Source organism: Ursus arctos, unplaced genomic scaffold, assembly GCF_023065955.2.
Source record: "Ursus arctos isolate Adak ecotype North America unplaced genomic scaffold, UrsArc2.0 scaffold_34, whole genome shotgun sequence".
NCBI classification, from domain to species: Eukaryota; Metazoa; Chordata; class Mammalia; order Carnivora; family Ursidae; genus Ursus; species Ursus arctos.
Window position 1 is genome coordinate 5961213 of NW_026623030.1, and position 23542 is coordinate 5984754.

The 23542-nt window shown below is 47.3% G+C and overlaps 1 protein-coding gene across 21 annotated transcripts in view; it reads right to left on the reverse strand.

Annotated features, from left to right (window-relative positions):
• Window positions 1–23542, reverse strand: part of LDLRAD4 (low density lipoprotein receptor class A domain containing 4) — a 421884-nt gene that overhangs the window by 386099 nt on the left and 12243 nt on the right. The window contains exons 1-2 of one of the 21 annotated variants that reach the window (XM_044379509.3): window positions 5600–22653; window positions 22–99 (exon numbers count right to left, since the gene is read on the reverse strand). The exons of 19 other annotated variants lie outside the window; for them this stretch is intronic. The gene's annotated coding sequence lies outside the window, so the exon portion shown is untranslated. Of the gene's footprint in view, window positions 1–21; window positions 22654–23542 lie in introns of those variants that run through there. One more of the 21 variants, XM_057305856.1, reaches the window with a different exon arrangement.

Genomic DNA, 23542 nt, shown 5'->3' on the forward strand with positions numbered 1-23542 from the left:
CCACAAAAGTCGCAAATTCACCTTTCATTGAGGACACATGAAACTGTTAGGTGTTACGAGAAGACAGCAGTCTCCAAAACAGAGCAACATGTTGTTATCCTGGAAAGAGCATAAGATGGTAAGTTATAACCTGCCCCGGGACTCGCTGGTATGCCATCGCACTGGGTCCAATTATGTATGGCAGCAGCACCAGTCGATTCTGAATTTAAATTACGAGTTCCGATGAGAGGGTATTTTCTGGGAAGATTTCATTTTAAAGAAGTTAAAAGGCCACTTGTTTTGGTATAATCCTTTGTTGGTCCTCTAGCCAAGGAAAGAGGAACTCCATCATGAAAGACTGGACCACAGCCTTAGTAATAAACTAGAAAGAACTACTATTGGCCTAAATACTGAATTAATAAACAACAAATTTCTTAACTGCAAATTTCTAGAAGGTGTAATCAGACGACAAAAGCTTTTAAGGGACCTGGTCAAAGAAGGAAGGGCAATTGTGAAAAGGGGCTGCGGCTTCAGTGCCCAGGTGACAGGTTATTCCATCCGCTGGACTTTTCTCTAGTCAACTGTAAACATTTGTTTAGAGACTTGAACTGTGAAGTCATGAAAGCAAAATATAAGTAAATATTCAAATTCAGTGACCACATTTCCAGCGTTTTCATCTTATTAGCAAATTCCATTTTAATGCTAACGAGAAAGAATTTCATAGGATTCACTGATTAAGACAAATCAAGAGTTTAAAAAAGAAAAGCCTTATTATGCCTTTAGAGATGTGCTTCTGTCAAGCAAAATGTTCTGGAAGCACAGAAAAGAAGCTGGGCTACCTCTCACAAAGGGCTCTGCCATCCAAAGCTCAGCAGTTTGGGACTATCTGTCTGGGTTAGAAAAAAATGGATTTGGGATGATGGCATTCCTCTTCTGACTATGAAGTAAACCCATGAAAAAGGAATAGAAGCAGACACTGAAGATCTGACATCTTTTTAACCACTATCTGGCCAACAGACACGTTCTAATCTTCACCCACCATTATCCACCTATCAAAACTACCTCCAGCTCTAAAGCAACCTCAGCACTACTGACAACTGGAGTTGGAAGAGTCTTTGTGGGGGGGACTGTCATGTGCAGTGTAGGACCCTTCAGGATCCCTGCTCTCCACACACTAGATGCCAGCAGCACCTCATGCCTCCCAGTTATGATAACCAAACACATCTCCAAACATTTTCAAATGTCCCCTGGGAGACAAAATTGCCTCTAGGGGAGAACAACTGCTCTAAAGCATCCAGACCAACGATAAAACACCCCACGAGATCATTTAGTTTCTCACAATTTGAGGCCACAGGCTACACTCTGAACCCCAGACAACCATCTTGCAAATGTCCGCCATAAGCACAGGGTGGACGGGTCAGGGCAGACTCACCACCATCAGTGCGAACGCCACTGCATGCCATGTTCTAGCAGTGATGAGACCAGGTAACAGCACCACCCCTGAGTCTGACAAACACTACCGTAAAAGAACAAAGGGACAGGCATTGAATTCCCCTCCGTGCTCGCCATTGAAAGAAGGGCTGAATCTCAAACTTATGCCTTAATATTAGCCTTCTGAAGAGCCTTAAAACAGAGACAATTTTCAAAACAGAGCTTTTCCAGAGGAACCAGACCATTTTCACTCTACAATTCAATTCACCAATTTAAAAACCAGACCCACGGCATCCATGCTTGGGCCCTTCTTGAGCTGGAGCCATGAGGCCGCACGTATCCTCCCAGACGCTTCCACCACCACCTGATTTAACGGCAGCGTATTTTAACGGGAAATGATTTGTGACAGCTCATAAACAGCTCTGAATACAAACCATTGTCAAAGGAGGTATTAACAAATTTGCACTTCTCAGAGTTCCCACACAGGCAATTTTCTCATCATTCTGACAAGAGAAATGTTTAAGGAAAATGCAACAAACAGTTCTGAGATCTATGGGCAATGTTTTCCAAATAAGTGCATCAAACAGCTATTTCATTTCAGCAATATGAATTTCCTTTCACCCCACCTAGTGCACCTGCCGCGTGGGATGCCCGGGCACCTGGGCTTTCCCCCTCCACTCACCCCCCTACTTTTGACCCTCTCCTTAGAAAAGAGAAGGCTCTCTACTGCATGCCAGTACACATACCAGCTTACCTGGGGTCTCATTTGCAAAGGCGTCTCTAAGAAAGGGTGCCAGACTGCTGGAGAGGCTGTCGGGAGTGTTCTGTAACTTGACCCTGTTCACACCAGCTCTGGATTGAAACCCAGCAGCCCTGATGAAATGCCCACCCCAAAGCTAGGCTTCAGAAACACTTAACATTGTTCTCACTCAGTACTTCTCAAACTTTAAGGGGCACGAATCCCCTGGGCACCTTGTTTAAAAGGCAGGTGGTGACTTGTTGGGCAGGAGCAGGGCTGAGAGTCTGCATTTCTAACCAGCATCACAGGGAGGTAACTCAGATAACAGAGCCAGGAAAGTGACTCTAACTTAAAAGATGAGTGATTTCTACTCCCAACCTAGGTAGGACCCACCTCCAATTCAGGAGGATGTTCTTAGAGGAAGCAAACAGATTTACTTTGCTTCCCCAAGTTCCCGCCACCAGATTCAGCGCAGTTCACGGATCTGAGTCGTGTCAACATATATAATCACTGTTCTAATTTTCAATAGAATAATAGAGCATTAAAACCTGTTGTGTACACAGCACCCCTGCACCCCGGGAATCAAAGTGCTTTAAACTGAATCTTTCTGACAAAGAAATCCCATTTGATTTTTGAACAATGACTAACACTCATAATGTCCTAAATAAGTGGTATGCTGTTTTCTAAAAAGTTATTGTAACCATCGTAATAAAAGTAGGCCAAATACCACTACTACTACTAACAATTATTGTTATCATCATAATAAACAACTGTCTCCTTATAAAAAATAACAATCAAAACTGCTCCTTCCCTAATCTCCCCCAACCTGATAAAATACAACTCCAGTTGTTCAGCCAAAATCTCTGAGGCAGTCTTGTCTTTCTCAGCCCTCACCAAATCCTCAAAACTCCGCCTTCCAAGCCCTGGCTCATTCTCTCCACTGGGACCACCCTGAGCTGGGCAACCATCATCTCCTGGGACTTGATACTGTAACAGCCTCCAACACCGTCCCCCACTTCACTCCAAAGAGGTCCACATGGACCGAAGCTGAGACACTGCTCGGCTCCACATCTGCAATGGCACCCTTTCACCAGAGTCCTACAGGGCCCTACAGGACCATGTGCCCACACGCGCACCTGGCCTCCCTCATCTCGCTCTCCCCTCCCCTGCTCCTCTTCAGCCACACGACCTTGCTCAAGGCCTCTGCACAGAGTTCCCTCTGCCTAGAAGTCATCTTAAATACCCACATGCGCCACTCCCTTGGGTCCCTGCTCAAATGTCACCTGAATGATAAAGCCTTCCCTGACCCTAGACACATGGAATCCCACTTTCGTTAACAGTGGAGCTTTTCAGAAACACAATATTGGATGTATCTCCAAGGGCAAACACTGTGCCTGGAGTAGTACCCCCAGCTATGCCCCCTAGATCGGGTGAGCAGCCTCAAAGCATCCCATGCCCTGTCTGCACCCAGTCTTCCTTGGCCCTGCAAGGAGAGACCTTCCATAACCCTGGCCAGTCTCCGCACTGCAACCAAGTACAGAGCTTGTCATCCTGCAGCTTTGAACACTCCAGTGACTTCCCAAAGCCTCTAAGAGCCCAAAATCTCAGAAGAGAAAACCCTTAGGCCTCCTGCAGGAACCCTACGGCACCTGCTGTACCCCTAGCCCATGCTACTTTCCATTCCCAGTCGCTGAGTCTGTTCCCCCACCTCTCGTGTGAGCACCTGTTCTGGGCTGGCTCTCCTTCACTGCCCGGCTCCCTCCTCCAGAAATCCCTAGCGACCCCAGGAACCCAGAAAGCCTCTCTCATGTTTATGCTTGCCCTCAATAGCTCTCCCAGGAGCAAGTCTACATCTGTTCACAGGACTGCTTGATCCCTGCATTCTCCCCACTTTACAGTTAGCTCTGTGAGGTCGGGCTGAGCTCGCTGAGTCGGTGAGAAGGTTGTCAGGAACCCACGCAAAGGTCTCATGGTCAGTGACACCTGAGTGTAAAGGGCCAAGTGCTCCCAATCAAGAGAGCCTGTGTCCATTTCTACAGAAAAGAAATAAAAGTATGATAGATCCTGATCGTTAGGACTTTAATATCAAAAAGACTATTCTGAATTTCAGCTTTTTCTGTTTTCACTGAATACATTCCTTCTTTCATTCTGTCTCTGTCTCTCTCCCTCTCTTATGTGCAGAATTCATAAGGTAATACACACCATACTTCCCTTTACAAATTAACCCCCATTAGCACCATGTGCCATAATCAATCCCAAAAGGAACCGTGCCTGCTGGTATTAAATCAGTCATTAGACTTATTAGCTTATCCTAATGCTAGTTTACCTGCAGGCTTAGAAATTTCATTAAATAGTGAGGGGAAAGAAGAAAAAAAAAAGATTTTAAAAATATTACTCCTCCTAGATTCTTATTACATCTCTATAAAGAAATGAAGTAAATGACACACTTCAGTAAACAGCCTGAGCACGTTCATGCTAAGAATGGGCTTCCCCTCGAGACGACTGCCTCCGGTCACCTGGAGGCTCTGGCTCCTGCTGCCCATACCCGACGTCCTCAGCAGCTGCAATGCCTGACACTTCTCCCTCCACTTTGCCCCTGTGGCACCTCGCCACACCTCAGTGCATCAGGACTGAAGGCATCCACCACTTGGGGCTCCCCTGGGACACCCAGCAGTCTGATCCTGCATCCAGAGCCCAGGCCAGGCAGAAATCATTCAGACTTGGGAGTGGAGGTGGAAGAGGCTGTGTGCCAAGAGCAGGCAGGCCTGGACCCTGGACCCTCTGGCTGCCCCTGCTTCCACACGAGCACGCATTTGTCTCGTGCCATCTGTTCTCTGAGGCCTCGTGGTGCGGCCAGTGGTTTGGAAAATAAGCAAAACGCCAAGATACAAAATAAACAGAAGAAAAACCCAACAAGATTATACGGTACTATAATAGACCAGGACCCAGGTTCCAATTCCCTTGTGCAGACATGACTGTGGAAGCAGAAGGAAGATGGCAAAGGAGGCTGCTTCTAAATGTTTCGTGTAAGCCTTGCTTGTAATGTCAGCCAATGGCATCCCAGCTTCTCACACCGGCTTCTTCACCTTCTTCAGCAGCCTTTATACAATATAAATTCAGATATTTGCCACACACGTCATCTCTGAGATTCCACCCTGTGAAGTGCGGACTAATTCACGTGAGGACACTATGTGACACCACAGAGATACGATGTCACAGTTGTATGTCACAGGTACACAAAAAATGCATCAATATCTACCTGTAATGAATTCCGAATTCTGAAGATAACTAAATACGGAGGCCGGACCTTGTCACCCACCTGGACAGCAGTCCCAGTGCCTAAAGCTGTGCTGGGGACCCACCAACTTCCAACGGAATGAGTACAGTGCCAACCCTGTCATCGGTCTTGGGTTTCTATTCATAATTATAATATTATTAGCAATGACTCACGTGCATCAAAGGTCCGCCGCCCGGTCCAACACAGGGCTGTGGCCCTCCGCTGCGTCCCCAGAAACAACTGCACCTGGCAGAGCGCACACCGTAAATCACTGCTGATGGAACGAATGCATATTTGCATGAGCTCCAGCAGGGACACCCACTTTTCACTGAAAACTTCATGTTCAGCAAGGAGGCTTATTCTTGTTCCAATATGAGGAGGCTCCCAACATGTCCTGTTTCTCACTGGAAGACCCAAGTCCCCTTTGAATCATTTCTATGAAACCACAAAAATAACATTCTTTTCAATATGTATCATTTCCAGAGTTGAGTTTTCATATAAGCCACATACTTGTTTTGAAGACCACTAAGAAAGGCATCCTAGCCTCCCCCTGTGGGGCCAAAGGTCAGGAATTCCAAATTTGGAGTAAGCAATTGTTCCTCATGATACCATCTCCTTAAAATGTAAATAATCCCAAGGGGTCAATTCTGAAAACACTAACAGCTATTAACACCTTGGTGTGAAGAAGCTTAGCAGTTAAACCCATAAACCTATTTATTCGTAGTCTGGTGGTCATTCATTCACTCAACAAACAATTACCAGATAATGCCTAATGAGGTTAATGAGGTGCCCATGCCTGGTACCAGCCAAAAACAGAGGAAAAGCGTAAGAAAGACAGCTGTGCCAGCAGAAAGGAGTACATCTGCAGCAAGGGGTAACTCTTCAACCCCTTGGCATCCAAGTCATGCTGTAAGGACCCAGGGCACCAAGGGAAGATGGAATATGGAAGTAAAGCCGTTGCTCTGTGAGATCCTGCCCTCTAGCCTGGCTCTTACAGTCACATATCTCTAGAAAGATGGACCTTTTCTTGAGGTCATGCTGGGTCACAATGAGTAACAGACACAAACTGCAAGTGCCAAATAAAGGCTCCAGAGAGACTTTTCCAACAAATCCTACTCCATATTTCCTACATGCAGAATATTCTTTTTGGAAACTGCGGCAAAAAGCGGAAAAAGATCACACCGAGTCTGCATTTAAAAGTGCCTGCAGTAGCAACCCCACCAGAGCATCAGGAAGGGACCACGAGATGACACACAGGCATGCCAGGTGAGATCCCGCAGGTCGCGGGTCACGTGAGGACCTGTGGGTACACGTGTGGGAAGGGCACTGCTGAGAGAGGGTCCCAATGACCCCAGTGACCCACTGAAGGCCAACTTACTCAACAGGAAACGAGATTTGGTGGCGACAGAATGTGATCACGGTTCAGGATGGGTGATGACCAACACGGACTCACTCTCTCGTTCTCTACTTTTAGAGAGTCTGAAACGTTCCCATAATAAAAAGTTAAAAATAAAATTGTTTAGGGGCGCCTGGGTGGCACAGCGGTTAAGCGTCTGCCTTTGGCTCAGGGCGTGATCCCGGCGATCTGGGATCAAGCCCCACATCAGGCTCTTCCGCTGGGAGCCTGCTTCTTCCTCTCCCACTCCCCCTGCTTGTGTTCCCTCTCTCGCTGGCTGTCTCTATCTCTGTCAAATAAATAAATAAAATCTTTAAAAAAAAAAATAAAAAAATAAAAAATAAAAAATAAAATTGTTTAAAGAATAAAAAAGGGCAGTGGCTAAATGGAATGTGGCATACTGGATGGAATCCAAGAACAGAAGAAGGGCTTTAGCAGAAAAGCTAGTAAAATCCAAATCAAGTCTGTGGTATTAGTTAGCAGTTCTGTACCAACGTTAACTTGATACGTGATCAAATCATCACAATGTTAGTGTGGTAAGTATGCGGTGGTTAGGCCAAATGGAAATATTGGGGGACACTGGGTGAAGGGTAGATAGGAACTCTCTGCATCTTCTTTGCAACTCTTCCATAAAGCTATAGTTATTCCAAAGTAATTGACGGGAAGTTAAAAAAAGCAGTGGCTCAGCGATAGAAAGGGAAGGGATATGGATTTTAAAATACTGCAGCTCCCCCGAAAATGTAACCCATAAGACCTATTACCTCCTGGCAACCAAAAGCTAGTCAGGTTGGAATTTAACAGACTGCCTGGTGAGAAAGGATGTGTTCTGAATGATGATGTTTAAAGGTCTTGAGTTTACCCTGGTCTTTTTTGTCCTTAGTATGCCATTACTGCATCTGTGTGAAATGAATATACATTTGCTGTTAGGAAATTTTTTTAAGTGCTTGTAGATTTAAAAAAAAAAAAAAGGCACCACAGACTTTCAGGAACAAAACTAACCTAACTTTTAAAAAATCCCGAGTTATAGATCTTGCTATCTACCTGCAAGACTACTAATCCTGAGATTACTAAGTGCGTATGTTCTCATTTCTAAGTGTGACTAACCGAACATCAGGCGTGCAGAGCACCAGGTCCTCCAAATAAACCAGCTAAATGTTGCAATGGGAGAACACAGCCTCTGACACAACTCACTCCACGGTTCATCTCTGGAGGCCGGTTTTCCAAGACAGACAAACACGGGGAAATCTATCACCGTGGATCCCGCAAAACCCTGCCCACCCTAATTCCTACTGCAGCCAATAAACTGTGGTCCCGTCACCCAGGAGGGGCTGTGGCGTCTGCATTCTACATTATGGCAGGGGCCACAGAAAGGGAAGCAATCTGCACAGCCTTGGTGTGTGAACATACATCAATAATAAAGCTCTCTCCCTCTCTCCCCATCACCAATGAAGCACTTTAGAGAAACCTGATCACAGATTTCTGTGAGTGATTTAGACAAGTGCCATGGGAGAACTCCACACGTGTCCCAAACTCAGGGCCGCAGAAACACAGCGAATGCACACCCCCAGGTGCTGGACATCTGAGGTGCTCAGGGCCAGGACCGAGAGACCCAGTTTGATCTCTACACAGGCAAAGCAGACGGAACTTGATGGCCGACCACTTGGACTTCTCAGGCTGCCAGCACTGCATCCCATGCAATTAGCTCTTTAGTGAATGCTTTATGGTGATTTTAGACGATATGGGTTATCTGAATTTATCATTGTTCATGAACTTTAATTAGCCTCTAAAAATACAGGGACCCAACCTTCATGCCAATCTTTGTTCACACTTTGAATCCATTTCTAACAATGCATTTTTAATTTGCTCTTAAGCGTCTCCCTATACATCTGTCAGTGCCCGCCTTGTAATTCGAGACAGAGACCCACTCTGCAGAAATCAGTAATGACAGCGATAGTGTACGGCGAGCCCCGAGTCCCACTACATGCTGGACATAACTCCTCACTCTGCATGCCTGTTCCCTTAGTCCTCCCACTGGGCTGCAGGCAAGTCGATGCGGAAGCCCAGAAGAGAGGGAACAGGCAGGCCCATGCTCACATCTGGGAGCCAGGAGCTGCAGTCTATGCAGGTGACCTGGGAACGAATATTGCTTCTCTTGCTCCTCTTGAAGCAGAAAGGATCATGCAGCTTGCTCTCATCCCGTATGGAAAAACTCTGCCGTCCACAGTCCTTAGCCACAAGTTAGAAAGCCGGGGTCCAAGATGTGGAATAAGGGACACAGCCAACTCCTTCCGGCCCGTGGTTGACTTGGGCACGTCGCTCAATCTATCGGAGTCTCAGTTTTCACATTTGGAAAGCAAGGATTACAACGATATCTATATAGTATGCATTTGGCAAAGTCTTACATGAATATTAATTAGAAGTAGTAGCCTTTCCTGCTAGAATACACTCAGCAAAAACTTCAGGCAGCTCACCAAATTGATATTGCTTAAATTCAAGGCATGAATAAAAAACTCTCCCCTCACTTGCCTGTCTCACCTTGAATCTCCCCCATTATTCCTGGTACTACTGGGTGAGAGCTCATTAACAGTGGGGCCAGGGTGGAATTAAGCATGCCTCCCATGGGGTTGGGCCACGGCATAGTCAGCGCTCCACAAGGTCCAGAACCCACTGGGTGACACACATGGTACTCTTCCAAATCCAGGGACACGTGGTCCCTAAAAATCAGGGTCATTCCTGTGTACACACTTCATACAAACTGCTCACGCATTTCTTGACATTTCCCCCTTACGGCACTGCCGATGGCACAGCTCCACTTTCGGGAACCCCTTGATCACCACCACCGCATGGAGTGTGCAGGCCCACCAAAATGAGACAGATGACAATACTCTCCAAGGATTTCATGTGCATAAAAAGTAATGAGCCCCCCAAAATGAGAGGTCCATGGGACACAGGTAATTCACGTGCTGCTGTTTTTCTTCCAGGGCATCTGACAAACTTGCTATTGAGACATATGATATACACTTTCTAAATATTTATTAAATTTAACTTTTTCTTTTTTTTTTTTTTTTTTGAGAGGGAGAGAGGGGTAGGGAGGGGCAGAGGGAGAGGGAGAGAGAGAATCTTAAGCAGGCTCCATGCCCAGCACAGAGTCTGATGCGGGGCTCCATCTCACAACTTTTGATGGCAACACCTGCAGGGTAGATTTAAGTGATCATATTAACCACAATATACTCCATGTGGATCAATAAATAATATTTAAAGATTTCAAAGGTTAATTCGTTACCATAATAACAAAAAGAGAGGCACAGGTAGGTAACAGAGAAACCTGGGATCTTCACTGGAGCGTTAATTTAATGTACGCTTGGCAATCTAGTTTACTAAATGCTAGGTAGGCAGAGTTGGGAGGATGGAAGGATGGATGCTGGTGTAGTCTCCAGTGCTGTCCCCATATTTGGTCTCGTTTCCTCCTCACAGTCTGAGAGGTGTTATCATGCCCATTCTACAGAAGTGTGTACCGTGCCCAACGGTTAAGAGCCAGAAGTGGCAGAGGCCAGGCACAGCTCCAGGAGGGCCCTGCCCCCCACATCAGGCTGGCCCAGGGCAAGGTGGCTCTCAGAGAAAACATGGCCTGGCTGGGAAATTAAGATCAGCTGGGATCAGATACAAAGACTCTAAGTGCTTCTATCATAAAAGACAGCTCAGAGACACTCAAATAGGGGATACAGAACAGAGGGCTGTGGGAACAAAGGCACAAAGGTGGAGCCAGTGCACCGGGAGAGCTGAGCTTCTACAGACAAGCAGACTAGAGGCTCCCAGCAAAACGGCCAGCGGCCAGCACCGCGCTCCCTATAAATAAGATGACAGCGCTAATTCGGACCTAACGGGGGGGGGGGGGCTCTAATTGTTTAACAGCTGAAATTAACTTGGGACAAGTGGGGTCAGAGCCGAGTGCAAGGCCACACCAAACTGTTAGATGATATTAAAATAAGCTACTTGGAAGTTACTTTTATTTGAGTTAATAAAACGATATTCCTTTTACATTTAGTTCTTATTTCTTATTCTATGTACTTCAGAGACTGCATAATATTCCATAATTACCATATTTCAAAAGGTAAAATACTATCAATCTCTGTATTATTGTTCTGAAAAATCCATTTCCTAATGAAAATCATTAGTAAGTGCTTGAAGGTGGTTCTTCTCTATCGGACTCGAGTCTATAAAGCTCCTGCCTGCCCTCCCGTAATTAGATGTCACTAATCACCCAAACACAGGTCCAGGCCTGAAACCAAAACACCAGGAGGAATTAAACAGCCTATTAGAGAGCATGTCCTAAAAACCTTAACCCCTTCTCTGTAAAAGAAATGTGAACTGGATTGGAGTCACTTGAAATTTCCTTTTCTTTGGTAAAACCTGAAATACTGGAATCCTAAACAAAATTGTTTTGATTGACTTTCCTGGACACTTGTAAATAAAGGATTCTAGTAAGTCAACATGTCTGAAGCACTCTTCCGGTTTTGGTTTTTTTTTTTTAAGATTTTATTTATTTATTTGAGAGAGACAGAGTGAGAGAGAGGTCACGAGTGGGGGCGCGGGGGGGGGGGAAGAGTAGAGGGAGAAGCAGACTCCCCGCTGAGCAGAGAACCTGATGTGGGACTCGATCCCAGAACGCTGGGATCATGACCTGAGCCAAACGCAGACGCTTAACCGACTGAGCCACCCAGGTGCCCCTCTTCTGGTTTAATAAAACTGCTGAAACACATATTTTCCTTTTCCTAAAAACCTCAATCTTTTATTACTATTTTAACACTATAGGTATTTTTTAAGCTATGTTTAAATCACTTCTGGAAGGAAGCTGGGCATGCCTAAAGAAATAAACAGAATGCCACCGTATAGAAGGAGAAATGCATCCAAGCTCTCCTATGGGATCTGTTCTCTGATGGGAGACATAGGTCTGAGCTATTCTCAAACATGATGAAACTAGACTCTGGGGCCTGAGCCTTATTCCCACAGCAGAGGATGGCGAGCACTGGCAACAGAAACCATTCCAGACAGCCTAACAAGGTCGTCCTGCCTCACGCAGAAGGTGTGGATGTAACGGTCAACCACTTCTCCGGAAATCCAACCTACTCTGTGGTACACAAGAGTCTCTCAGTCGTGAGCCCTGCCAACATTTAGTTTTCATTACGGTAAAACACAGACATACAGCAGACCACAGTGCAGTAGTCATCTTTACAACCTCGGCCTCCACCAGGAACGGTTATGATGGAGGATGTGCTTGGATGTGCTTAGTAGCATCCCACGAAACCGACATCCAGAAGGCTCCATCATGAGATGAACCTGGTGGGGTGGGGGAGAGGGTTGTGATGGAGGAGCAATATTGTGCTTTTGAACTACGAGCACTTCACAGCACCAACTTCAACCAGGAAACGCCGAAGTTGAGAGGGTCACCCCTGCAACAGCCAGCTGGTCGGTGAGAGGTAAGAAGTTGCGAGGCTAGCGAACCATCAGGGCCCACAAACAGCAGCCTTTTGGCAAGAAAGCCTCGGGCTGGAATTCACCTGCTGCTCTCTCTGCAATGTTTGTCCCTGAGACATGCCCACAGTCCAACCATGCTAAAATCGATATAGCCAAGGTTTTGCGCTCTCTCTCTAGGTGGGATCTCTGCCCATCTCAACTCTCAAAGCACCAAAACTTTTCTTTTAAGAGCAATGATGCATGTTAGAATTGCTGAAGACCACGCGGAAGGTCTCTGCCCAAGAGCGTTCTGGCTGAACTCACGAATCCACAATGATGGGAAATCACACAGGAAGCGCTACGTCCAGTGTTGAACTTAACACATCTTTGGGGGCTCATAAACTAGCAGTGCGTCATATGAGGTACCCAACGGGACACAAAGTAGAGGAGTAGGGGACCAAGTCTGCGTAAAACAAGGCCAATTCTCTCTTCTCCAAAAAGCGCGAGACTAGGCCACAATTTGCCATCATCCCCCAAAGCTGCTGTGTCGTTGTGCATTCTCCCACTGATCACTGAAGACCCACCTGCGCCAGGCCCTATGCTGGGCCTCGGAATATAAAAGTGCATGGTACTGACAATCTGTGGTGTGCGGGCGTGAGCACAGGGACATACACGCACACACAATGCATATACATGCATGCACACACTATGACCACACTCTGAGGAAGCACAGGGGAGGGAGGAGACCTGCCAGCCCAGGGCGTGAACATGGCCTTGGAAAGCTTCCGGGGGAGGGGAAAGGTGAAGGAGAACCACCCCGTCTGGAGAACCCAGAGGAAGGACAAGAGAGTAGGGAGTGAGAGAGCCTGGAGGAGGGCAGAGGCACTCAAGAGGGGAGGGCCCAGGCTGCCCAGCCTGCAGCCCACAGCACCTGGTAATCAGGAGATGGACCTTCAGTGTGCTAGACCACGTGAGGCCTTTCAGAAATGAGCTGGTGACTGTTTCCAAAACACCCTGATCGTGCGCGTGTGACCCATCTCCATCACTGAAATGGGTCTGGGTTGGGTGTTTTAAAAAACACTCGCCTATGTAACTATGCAATGAGTTTCTATGTGCAAGGCTGTCTGAAACACAGCAAGGCCAAGGAAATATTAATATACTTATGAATTCCCTTCCTTGGCCAAACAGGCCCCGACACTGGCATGGGGAGGGCTTGCAGTGCCAGCCCTGCAAACATAAACACTGCCGCTCCAGAACAGGTCAAGGCCGGCCCTGGGAGGGAACAGCTACAGCCGTGGGCTTTTCTAGTAAGGAAGCTGGTGCAGCCGCGTGGCAGGGTGCATTGCAGAGGGCGTCTGGAGGCCTGCCAGCTACAGACGCGGGCTCCGCTCCTTCCAGGGCCACCAAGGAGAGAGAGGGGGCCGCGTCTTGTCCCCACGTCACGCTGCTCCAGTCCGGGCTTTAAAGGGTGAAGAATGCAGTGTGAAAAGAGAGCACAGCCTTTCTGAGACTATTTAAAGTCCTCCTGCCGGATGGCTGGCCAAAGACCCCTTTGGATAACCGCTACTTTCATTTGCTCTAAGACTGTACAATCATTAATACCTGTAATTCATCCTAACTAATCAAAATTCATACTAGTTAATTCACCAGCTAATTAGAATTTAAAAGGGCGCTATTGCCATTCAGGCCAGCTCATTTAGGAGCTATTGAAATCCTTATACAAGACGTAGGTGAAAAGGGAGAACGGAGTCTGTTTAAACTTCTAAGTGGTCCCTTCAATACCCTTTGTTCCCTCAAATCCCTCAGCTCAGGAGGCTAATCTCATTGGATTAGCTGCATTAACATTTCCAGTACCCTCTCCCCTTCCACCAGGCACCCCCACCAGCAAGCTGGGTCTGAGGACACAAATGCCCTATCAAAGCCACAGTTACAAGCAGGCAGCAATCTTCTAGGCTCCGTGCAGAAACTGCCACATGAGCTCTGCTGCAGCAGGGGCTGGGGCCAGTGGGTCGTGGGCAAGACTGGCTTTCGCCAAGCTGTCTTGACAGCCAGCCTGAATCCAGCTCTATAAACATGTATTTCCACACTCCAAACACAGGCCCCACCCCAGGCATCACCTCATTTAGTCTCTCCAGGATCCTAAAAAGTAACACACCTTAGTATGCATTTCAGCAGAGACTGGAACCCAGGTTAGTGGGACTCCACAGCCCACATCCCCCACCCTGCACCAGGCTGTCTCTTGGTTTTGTGCATGTAAAATTCCCCAACTGACACACTCTCTTGCTCACCCTTTTCTCTCAACTAACCACCAACTCTCCCGGTTTATCACAGAAACTCAGCTTACAGACTAAGATACAGAAGTCTTCCTTTGGTGTGAAAATTAGCAACCCAAATAAAGGCTTTAGTTCCATCCAAAAGGGCTTTAAGGGCATTTAGAAATAACAAAAGACTGCACAGCACAGGAAATTCCGATATCCCTCCAGGTGAGCAGACTAACTCCCAACAGGAGCTAACACCTAGAGGGCACAAGCCAGACAGCAGTGTGTTTTGAAAAAAAGACAGACATTTTACCATTAATCATGGCCAGTCCCTAGGATTCTGTCTCCAGTTCCTATCTTGAAAACGAAGAGAAATCCTAGATCTGTTTTGGTGCTTGGATGGCAAAATGATGGGATACCCCTACAACTCAAGAAAGGCAGATATACTGGGTGTTGTTATTATTAAGTTTCTGGGTCCCAGTAGTTCCTGGGGTTTTAGGTGGGGTTTCAGAGCACGTGCTTAATAGGTAAGGGCAGAATTGAAACAGCTCCTCACCACTGCCCCTGTCCTATACAATCAGCCCAAGAGCTATGATTTCCGAGGAACCAGAGTCCTTGAACTTGCAAGCCAGGAGGGGCCCAGGGAGCCAACAGGCTCCACACCAGGCGCTCATTTGGAGACGAGATCTTAACAGCGTGTAGGATCGGAACACTACCCAACCCCATAAATGAATTAATTGAATGAACAAAATGAAATAATGCACAGGAAGTGCTAGACAGCAATGCTGAAATGAAGGGAGTTCTCAGGGGGGGAACTGAGGCCAGAGGTCTTGAGTGTCCATGGTCTCCGGCCAAGGGCAGTCAAGCAATCCCATCCACTAAAGGACTAGATGCTGAGTTGCTCAGGGACAATGCTGCTTGGGGACAGAACTGGGAATAAGACTCCATGTTTCCTGAATGTCTTCCAACTGCTTTTTCCATTAAGTAGAACCACCCTAGTTCCACTTGGTCCTGGGGCTGAGTGAAATTACCACCTTTGTCTCCAAGGCAAGAATGAAACAGCATTCTTCTACAGTGGTCGTCTACAAGTCCATCATCACAAGCACTTAAGCTAGAAGCTGTAGGTACTAACAGACCATCCACAATGACATCATAGAGCCATGTCCTATCAGATCATCAGAGGAAGTGGGCCGGACAGAGCAGGACACACAGCGACCCTGCCAGTAGTGAGGACGTGGGGGCAATGCACCATTCAAGAACTCGGTTCTCTGCTTTTCAAAACGGACACCTGAACCATCTTATCTGATGGTCACAATAACCTTATGAGAAGGCAAGCATCGCCACCCCCATTTTCCAGATAAGGGAACCAGAACTAGACTAAGAGCACACCCCAAAAAGGAGACCAAGAGCAGCAACATGGGGTCCCCAGGCATCTAGTTCGGGGCCCCCACCAGACTCTGAGAATACCACCAATTCCAACCAGCTGGCCACCAGCCATCCCCAAGCCAGCATCTCCACCACTACATTAGCCTCATGAGTCCTCCAGTGACAACTGAAGACCCACAGACAAAGAGAAGCCTACTGCTTTTCTTAATCACTTTGTTTCATTCTCCATGAAATGTAAAACTGAACTTTATTTGCATGCATCATGTCCCCACCGTGCCCCCAGTGCAGAATGTTAAAACCTCATCTCTAACTGAGATGGAACCATATTGGTTCTAAGCAAGTGCAGGAAGGGAAGGAGGCCATGGTTTTGAGGGGGAAGCCAAGGGAAATGAAAACAGTGCCTCTCGAAGAGATGTCGGCACGTCTGCAAAAGAAAATTAATTCCAACGTGATAAAGGTACAATACCATGCACCCTGTTCAGGAAACACCCCGGCTCTACCAGCAAAGACAGAACCCCTTCTTCAGACTGTAAGCAATACACCCGTCTCAGAGAGGACGACAGGCACAGAGGTCAGAGGCTGTGGAAAGCAGTTTAGCTTTATGTCCTGCTATTAGATCAAAGCTAAATGGTGATTTAGGGGGAAAAAGATGGAATCATGATTCTATGTGTAATTGTTTCCACATCTAATGAGAAATTCTGCTGTGCGTAGGACTGCCCAGCTTGGCTCAGGGAGTGTGTGGTGCCAGATGGAACCACTCTCTGTAGAGAGTAAACCTTACCATCCCCATAGCAACTCCACCCGTGCTTCTAAAATGCTTAAAAAGACACACATCAAATTGTTTTCCACAATGTTTCAGAAACTGACTTTTTTCCATACCCTGAGGAAATCAAGTTCACTGGGAATTTTCTTGTTATAAAAATGATCATTGCAGGAAATATGGAAAAGGTGAAAAGGCAGAATTTTTAAAATCACCCTCCGTACTATACTGGAAGACATCTATTTTTAACTTCCTGGTGCATTTCCTTCCGGTTTGTTTTCCGGAGGGGGGGTACATGGGTCTGTGTCATTTAAATCAGATTCCTGATGGAGCCAAAGACTGGAGCTTGGCCCTCAAGAAAAGCCCCCCACCTGGGGATGGACGTGTGCGGCCACAGGTCAGGCAGCACTGCAATGATGTGTGGTCTGGATGGGAGGGAAGAACTTGCAAAGCAAAGACCTTGCCCTGTCCACGGCTGCCCTCCTCATTCACAAGCAAGGCCGGCATGTGATGGCACACCACACAAGCTAAAAACCATTAGTAGAAACAAACTGCCTTACTACTTGCAATTTGTCTTATTCAGGTTTTTTGCCTTGTTCCACTAGGTACTTAGTTTTCACATCCTTGTGAAATTTAAATCTAAGGCAAGAATATAAAACTCAAGGAGATGTACCGAATACCAGAATAAAAGCACAGTCAGATGTCTGGAAGATGAGTCAGACTTCCAGGTAACTGTCAAACAGTCTTCTGTGAAAAGATAGAAAAAAGATTCACAGACCACCATTTTCTCCATTTTGAACTTTTCCTGATCCCAAGAACAGCTGAGGGGAACCCAGATTATAATAGAGACAACTTGTCTGAAAACATGTACCTATGACGATTTTACTAAAATTAATAAATCTGATGATCTTTTACAGTTTTATCAATTTTCTTGAAATATATAAATAGTATTAATTCATCCTTAATTTATTTAGCTAGCAAGTGAAACGGAGAAGAAGAGAGGGAAGGCAAGAGTCTATCTGGAGAACAATTGCTTCTCCTAGCTCCTAGCAGGTAGTTTACTTTGGGAAGAAAGAGCAAAACAGAGCTTTAATGCAGGTGAGTGGAAAAGCCCAAGGAGGCAAGAAGTGGGAGGGGTGACCGCGATGACGTCACCTGGGATGTGCCAGCCTCGCCGCACCCCTTTCCCTTCTGCTGCTGTACTTTAGCCCTTCTGGCAGGACCTTCTGTTTGCACTGAGGTCTGACCTGACCCACGGGAACTGAGGTGAGACACCCAGCACCCACAAGTAGCTCCACCCAGGAGGGAGTAGACTGCTCACCCCAGCGGCACCGTGTCCCCTGTTGGCCCTCGCCTGACCGAGTTCACTTGGTCATGCCCTGCGGTCCCCGGGCACCTCCTGGGAACCAGAGGCAAGGCAACATGCCTGCCCTCCTGCACTTACTTCCAGCATGGGGGGTAACAACCAGCAGGCAAACAGATGGAGAAGACCGGGACAGGGTCTGGGCAGGGCCCGAGGTCAGGGACAGCCACCGGAGGAGGGTCACCAGACTGAGCACTGAATGAAGTTAGGGACAGATGTGTGGCCCCCAAGGGGGAGTTTCAGCAGAGCAACCACAAAGGCCCATGGGGAGGAGCCACAGAGGGAGGGCTGCCAGACCTCAGAGCCCCCCGCCCCCTCAACTGTTGGGCTGAGACAAGACTCCCTGGGGAGGGGGGAGCGGCGTTGTTGGCCTGAGTCGGGAAGGGACACACTGAGCTGCTAGCAGCCATGCCGGTGACAAATGAGAAGGTTTGGGGCAAAATTAGAAGACAGAACAAACTGGATCTGTTGATGGATTGAGGTGAACTATGAAAAAAAAAGAGTCCAGGAGGACTCCAAGATGTGTGACCTGAATCACTGGGCAGACCAGAATGCTGTTACTGAGACGGTACAGCGAAGGGCAGGTGGGGGAAACCAAAGGGACGACAGGGATGGGTGTGGTAGAAATCAGGACATCGTTTTTAGACACGGGTTTGGAGATGCCCAATGGACACTGGAGATGCCCAACAGGCAGTTAGATATGAGTTTGGACTTCAGAGTTCAGGGGTGAGATCCTCTATGTAAATACACCGTTGACTCTTAAACAATGTAGAAAGTAAGGGTACTGGCTCCTGTACCGTCTACTCCATCTTTAACTTTTGACTCCCCAAAACTTAACTATTAATAGCCTATGTTGACCTTGATTAACACTATTCTTTATGCTTATTACCTAAGGAATACATCATATTCTGAAAATATAGTAAGATTGAGAAAAGAAATGGTACTAACAAAATCACAAGGGGGGGCACATGGGAGGCTCAGTTGGTAGAGCATGCGACCCTTGATCTTGGGGTCATGAGTTTGAGCCCCACACTGGGTGCAGAGATGACTTAAATAAATAAATAATTTTTTAAAAAAGGAGATCACCAGGAAGAGAAAACATACTTAATTTATAGTACTGTACGGTACTTACCAAAAATAAATAAATAAATAAGCCGTGTGTAAGTGGACCCATGCAGTTCAAGCCTGTGTTGTTCCAGGATCAACCGTATAACCAATTTCAATATGTGCACAAGAATTCTGCCTCTATGCTTTCCAGATATGGGTATAAGGGTCTAAGTTCAGAAACCTTCTCCACTGACAACTAAGGGAGAGACCCCCTGAACACCAACTCTGAGACTGGCCCTCCTCGACAGCTTTGCTTGGAGGGCCACATCACAGACGTAGGGAGACTAGGGGCTCAGACACATCTAGAGAAGACTGTCAATAAAACAGCACCAGAGACAGTGGCAAAGAGGTCACAGAAGGGAGACTGTCAAGCAAGAGGGCACTCGGTTCTTCAGCCAGTGTGCAAAAGCAGCTATTCTGTGCTGGGTTCTACTTGCCATTCCCCTGTCCACTCTGCGAGCAAGCCGGAAGGGCTCCCTGACATCTTGCCATCTTCTCTCAATCAGACAAGAAGCCAATGAAGTTAACAGATCATGTTACCACTCTATTTTCCAACAGCAGAGAATATCTGCGAACGGTACAGGAGACAAGTTCACTTTCTAAGCGATGGAGAGAGCGCATGCCATCCGCACCGCCCTGCAGGGCAGACGCCCTCCTCCGAGGCAGGGCCATTTCATTACGAGCTCTCCACCTAATTCACCGTGTGCAGCTACCAACTGAGCTCGGTCCTTATTGATCACGAAAACTAATTACCTAAGGAAATCAGAAAGCACTTCATTTGCCACCTCAACTATTGAACGATCACTAAACCATTGTCAGTGGGCGTCCAAACCAGGAAAAGCCAGCAGACACTCCAGCCTCTGTCTCTATTATGGACTCACGACTGCAGAAGCAGGCTTCGAGCACTTGGGCTAGGCAGTCTCCACCCGCGGTTTCCGGGAGGGAGAGTAGGTGTGTGGAGGAGAGAGAGCAGAAAACTGCAAAGCCAGTGTGAATGGCGGCATGAATGACTTCCACTTGGAATACAAGAAGGGGATCAGAATACTTGGCAACCACAGAGGAAGAAGCGGAGCCACACGCACCAGTAAATCGCTGAGTGGAGAAAAGGGGCCACTAGAGGCAGAGGCGCAAACTGGGCGGAGGTGGCCAGATGCTGGCCAAGGGCTGAGGCCACAGAGCAGCCTTATGTAACCGGGACAAAGGGCCCCAACTTGGAATGAAAACTATTTTGCTAAAAGGAGAGAGACAGAACTGATGGTAACTGCCTGCACAGCTGAACAAACGGATACCAGGACAGAAGCCAAAACCACCTTGAGGAAAAAGGAGCACGAGCTGAGGACAGAGATCCCAAGTGCCCTGGACCCACAGCACGCAAGAGGGTGTGCAGGGCACCAGCTCCCCCGTTACCAATGGGTAGACACTTCAGATTTGCTGCAGCCTACTACAGCTTTGTAAGTGCCACAAGGGGCTCACCAGCAAGCCTTCCTTTCACAAAGGAGAAGAAATGAGAGGAGGCTCCCACATCTACCCAGGCCGCCTGCGCACCCTTCAGTGATGTCTCTGGTCCGCACAACCCATCTGAGAAAGGACTGCGTGGTTTGGCTGCACTCTTGAATTGGATTTTGAGTGCTTTACCCTAACCTCTCAAAATTATGTTGACTGAGTGCCTGCCCAGCAAGCAAGGGGCAAAGCCTTGGTCCCAGCAACTGCAGAAAATACCTTGCGATGTCACGTGGGCAATGACGGAGCATCTCTTTCCCATTGGGTTTTGCACATTAAGATAAACGCCAATCTGAATTCCACGTTCAGCTAATAGCCACATTAAAGAAGAGTAAGGAACAAATCCGTTAAGTACACCTCGATGTACATTTCATTAATTTTTTGTTCCTTAAAGCCAAGGAACCTGAAATTAGATACTGCCTGTGAAGAGCTTTAAAAAGTTACAGACGTTTTGCAAATAGAAGGCATTATTATTACCATGTGAAACTGATAAACCTGGCTTCCTGGTATGAACTGCATGGAGGCTGAAATGGAAGCATTTTGTGAAATGTGAACAAATACCGAGTATTAAAGGACCGCTGTCAAGACAGAGTATCCAGTGCAAACAAGCAGATAAGGAAATCAAATAGAAAGTAGTCTCCCAAGAGGTTTGTTTTTCTTCACCATTACTGGCCGTTGATTCGGTTCTCAGCAAAGATGGTAGGAAGCGGGGCGCCTGGGTGGCACAGCGGTTAAGCGTCTGCCTTGGGCTCAGGGTGTGATCCCGGCGTTATGGGATCGAGCCCCACATCAGGCTCCTCCGCTGGGAGCCTGCTTCTTCCTCTCCCACTCCCCCTGCTTGTGTTCCCTCTCTCGCTGGCTGTCTATCTCTGTCAAATAAATAAATAAAATCTTTAAAAAAAAAAAAAAAGATGGTAGGAAGCACTCCACAGCAGAAAGAGTCTTGCCTACCTTAATCCAGTGCCATGACATAAGAACAAAAATGATAATGACAACAGCTTATGTTTATCGGGTCCAATAATGACGGAGCCTCCAACAGACTGGCGTTCACCAAATGCCCCTCCATGTTCCCCTGCCTTTATCCACACCCTTCCAGCAAACCTTTCTCTTCCCGTCCTTGCCCATCTGCGGCAGCACGTGTCAACTGCCTTTTTTTCCCCACAAAGTCTGTCCTGAGCCCTCTTGCCCTTCCACCCATCCCCCATGAGAGCTCCTTTCACTAACACCATCAGCAAGGAGCTCCCTCCTCTGTGCAGGCTGCCTCACCGACTAACACCACCGTGTTGTCTGACACTCAGAACTCTGGCCATAAAGTACAGTCTCTGAAGGCAGGAAAAGAACCCATCTTAACTTATCCCTGCAGCCCCCACAGCCCCCTCAGCATATTAATTGAACTTCACCATTCTCATAGACGCATATGGCCCCTAAAACTGTGTCCCTACTCAGCGTGAATAATCCAACGTCTTGATGATTATTTCTCTGGGTCAACAAAGCAGTCCTATTAGCATTTCATATTACCTAAAATGGAGCGCAAAATCCCCGCCCCCTCACCATATTCCAACAGCTGAAAACTCAGGAAAAGGCACCTGCAGAAGTGAGAGCAGCAAAGTGGAAAAATATGGCACAAGGATTTTGAGCTGGCGGCACTTAAACACTAATAATTTAGGGTTTTCTTCACCAGGCTCACCCCTTCATGGGGTAGGTGCAGTTGGAGTTCTAAATTTCAAGAGCTATATGCATCATTACTGACCTGTGAAATAACCAGCCCCTTGCTCCCCCTCACACCCGCTCTCTCTCTCATCCCTGAACACTTGTTTCCACTGCCCACCAGTGGTCCCCCAACTTTTTTAAAGATTTTTTACTTTGGGGGCACCTGGGTGGCTCAGATGGTTAAACATCTGCCTTCAGCTCAGGCCATGATCTCCAGGTCCTGGGATCGAGCCCCACATCGGGCTCCCAGCTCAGCAGGGAGTCTGCTTCTCCCTCCCCCTCTGCCTCTCCCACTGCTTGTGCTCTGTCTCTCTCTCTCTCTCTCAAATGAATTAAAAAAAAAAAAAAACTTAAAAAAAAAAAAAAGATTTTTTACTTTTAAGTAATCTCTGCACCCAACGTGGGGCTCGAACTTACAACCCCGAGATCAAAGAGTCGCATATTCCAGTGACTGAGACAGCCAGGTGGCCAGGTCCCCCAATTTTTTAAGCACGTACTCCTATGAGCAAAAAAGTGTGAGCACACACACAGGTCACATGTATTTATTTATAAATTAACACATAGGTACTGCAGTAAAAATGTCTTGTACACTTACACACAGAAGTCTGAAACTCTGGTATTTGCCGTCTAGAGCCCAGTGCACACAGCTTTCTAGAAGCCAGTGACCTTGAACACCATCTCCCTGCTTGTCCACCTGGCAAAACTGTGTTCTTTCACCAAGTCTCAGCCCAAAGTCAGCCTCTCGCTGAAGTCTTCCTTGACCACCAGAGTAGACCTAGATGTCCTCCTCGCTCCTTTGGGCCCTTTATACCTCCCGGTGCCACCAACACCCCAGTGAGGCCATCACCCAGTGCAGCAACCATGTGGGCACCTGCCTTCCCGCAGTGTGGGAGCAGAGCCAGTGTCTGGGCATCACAATGCTCCACAGGAATACAGAGCAGGGAAGGGAGGCAGCCCGTGAGGCCATCAGAGCTCACCGCCCTTCAGACCCTGCTGTCTCACTCTCTCCATGGACAAAGCCTTTCCTGACTCATGGCTTAAATAGGCTTTCCCACTCTTAACTTGAGACCTGATTATAAACTGCCCGCTTTTCTTTGCGGGGTGCTTCCTGTACACTTAGTCTATCTTGTCCTTGAGTCTCCGAGTCCCCAGAGGTCTCCACCACACCAGGCTGGGCAGGTG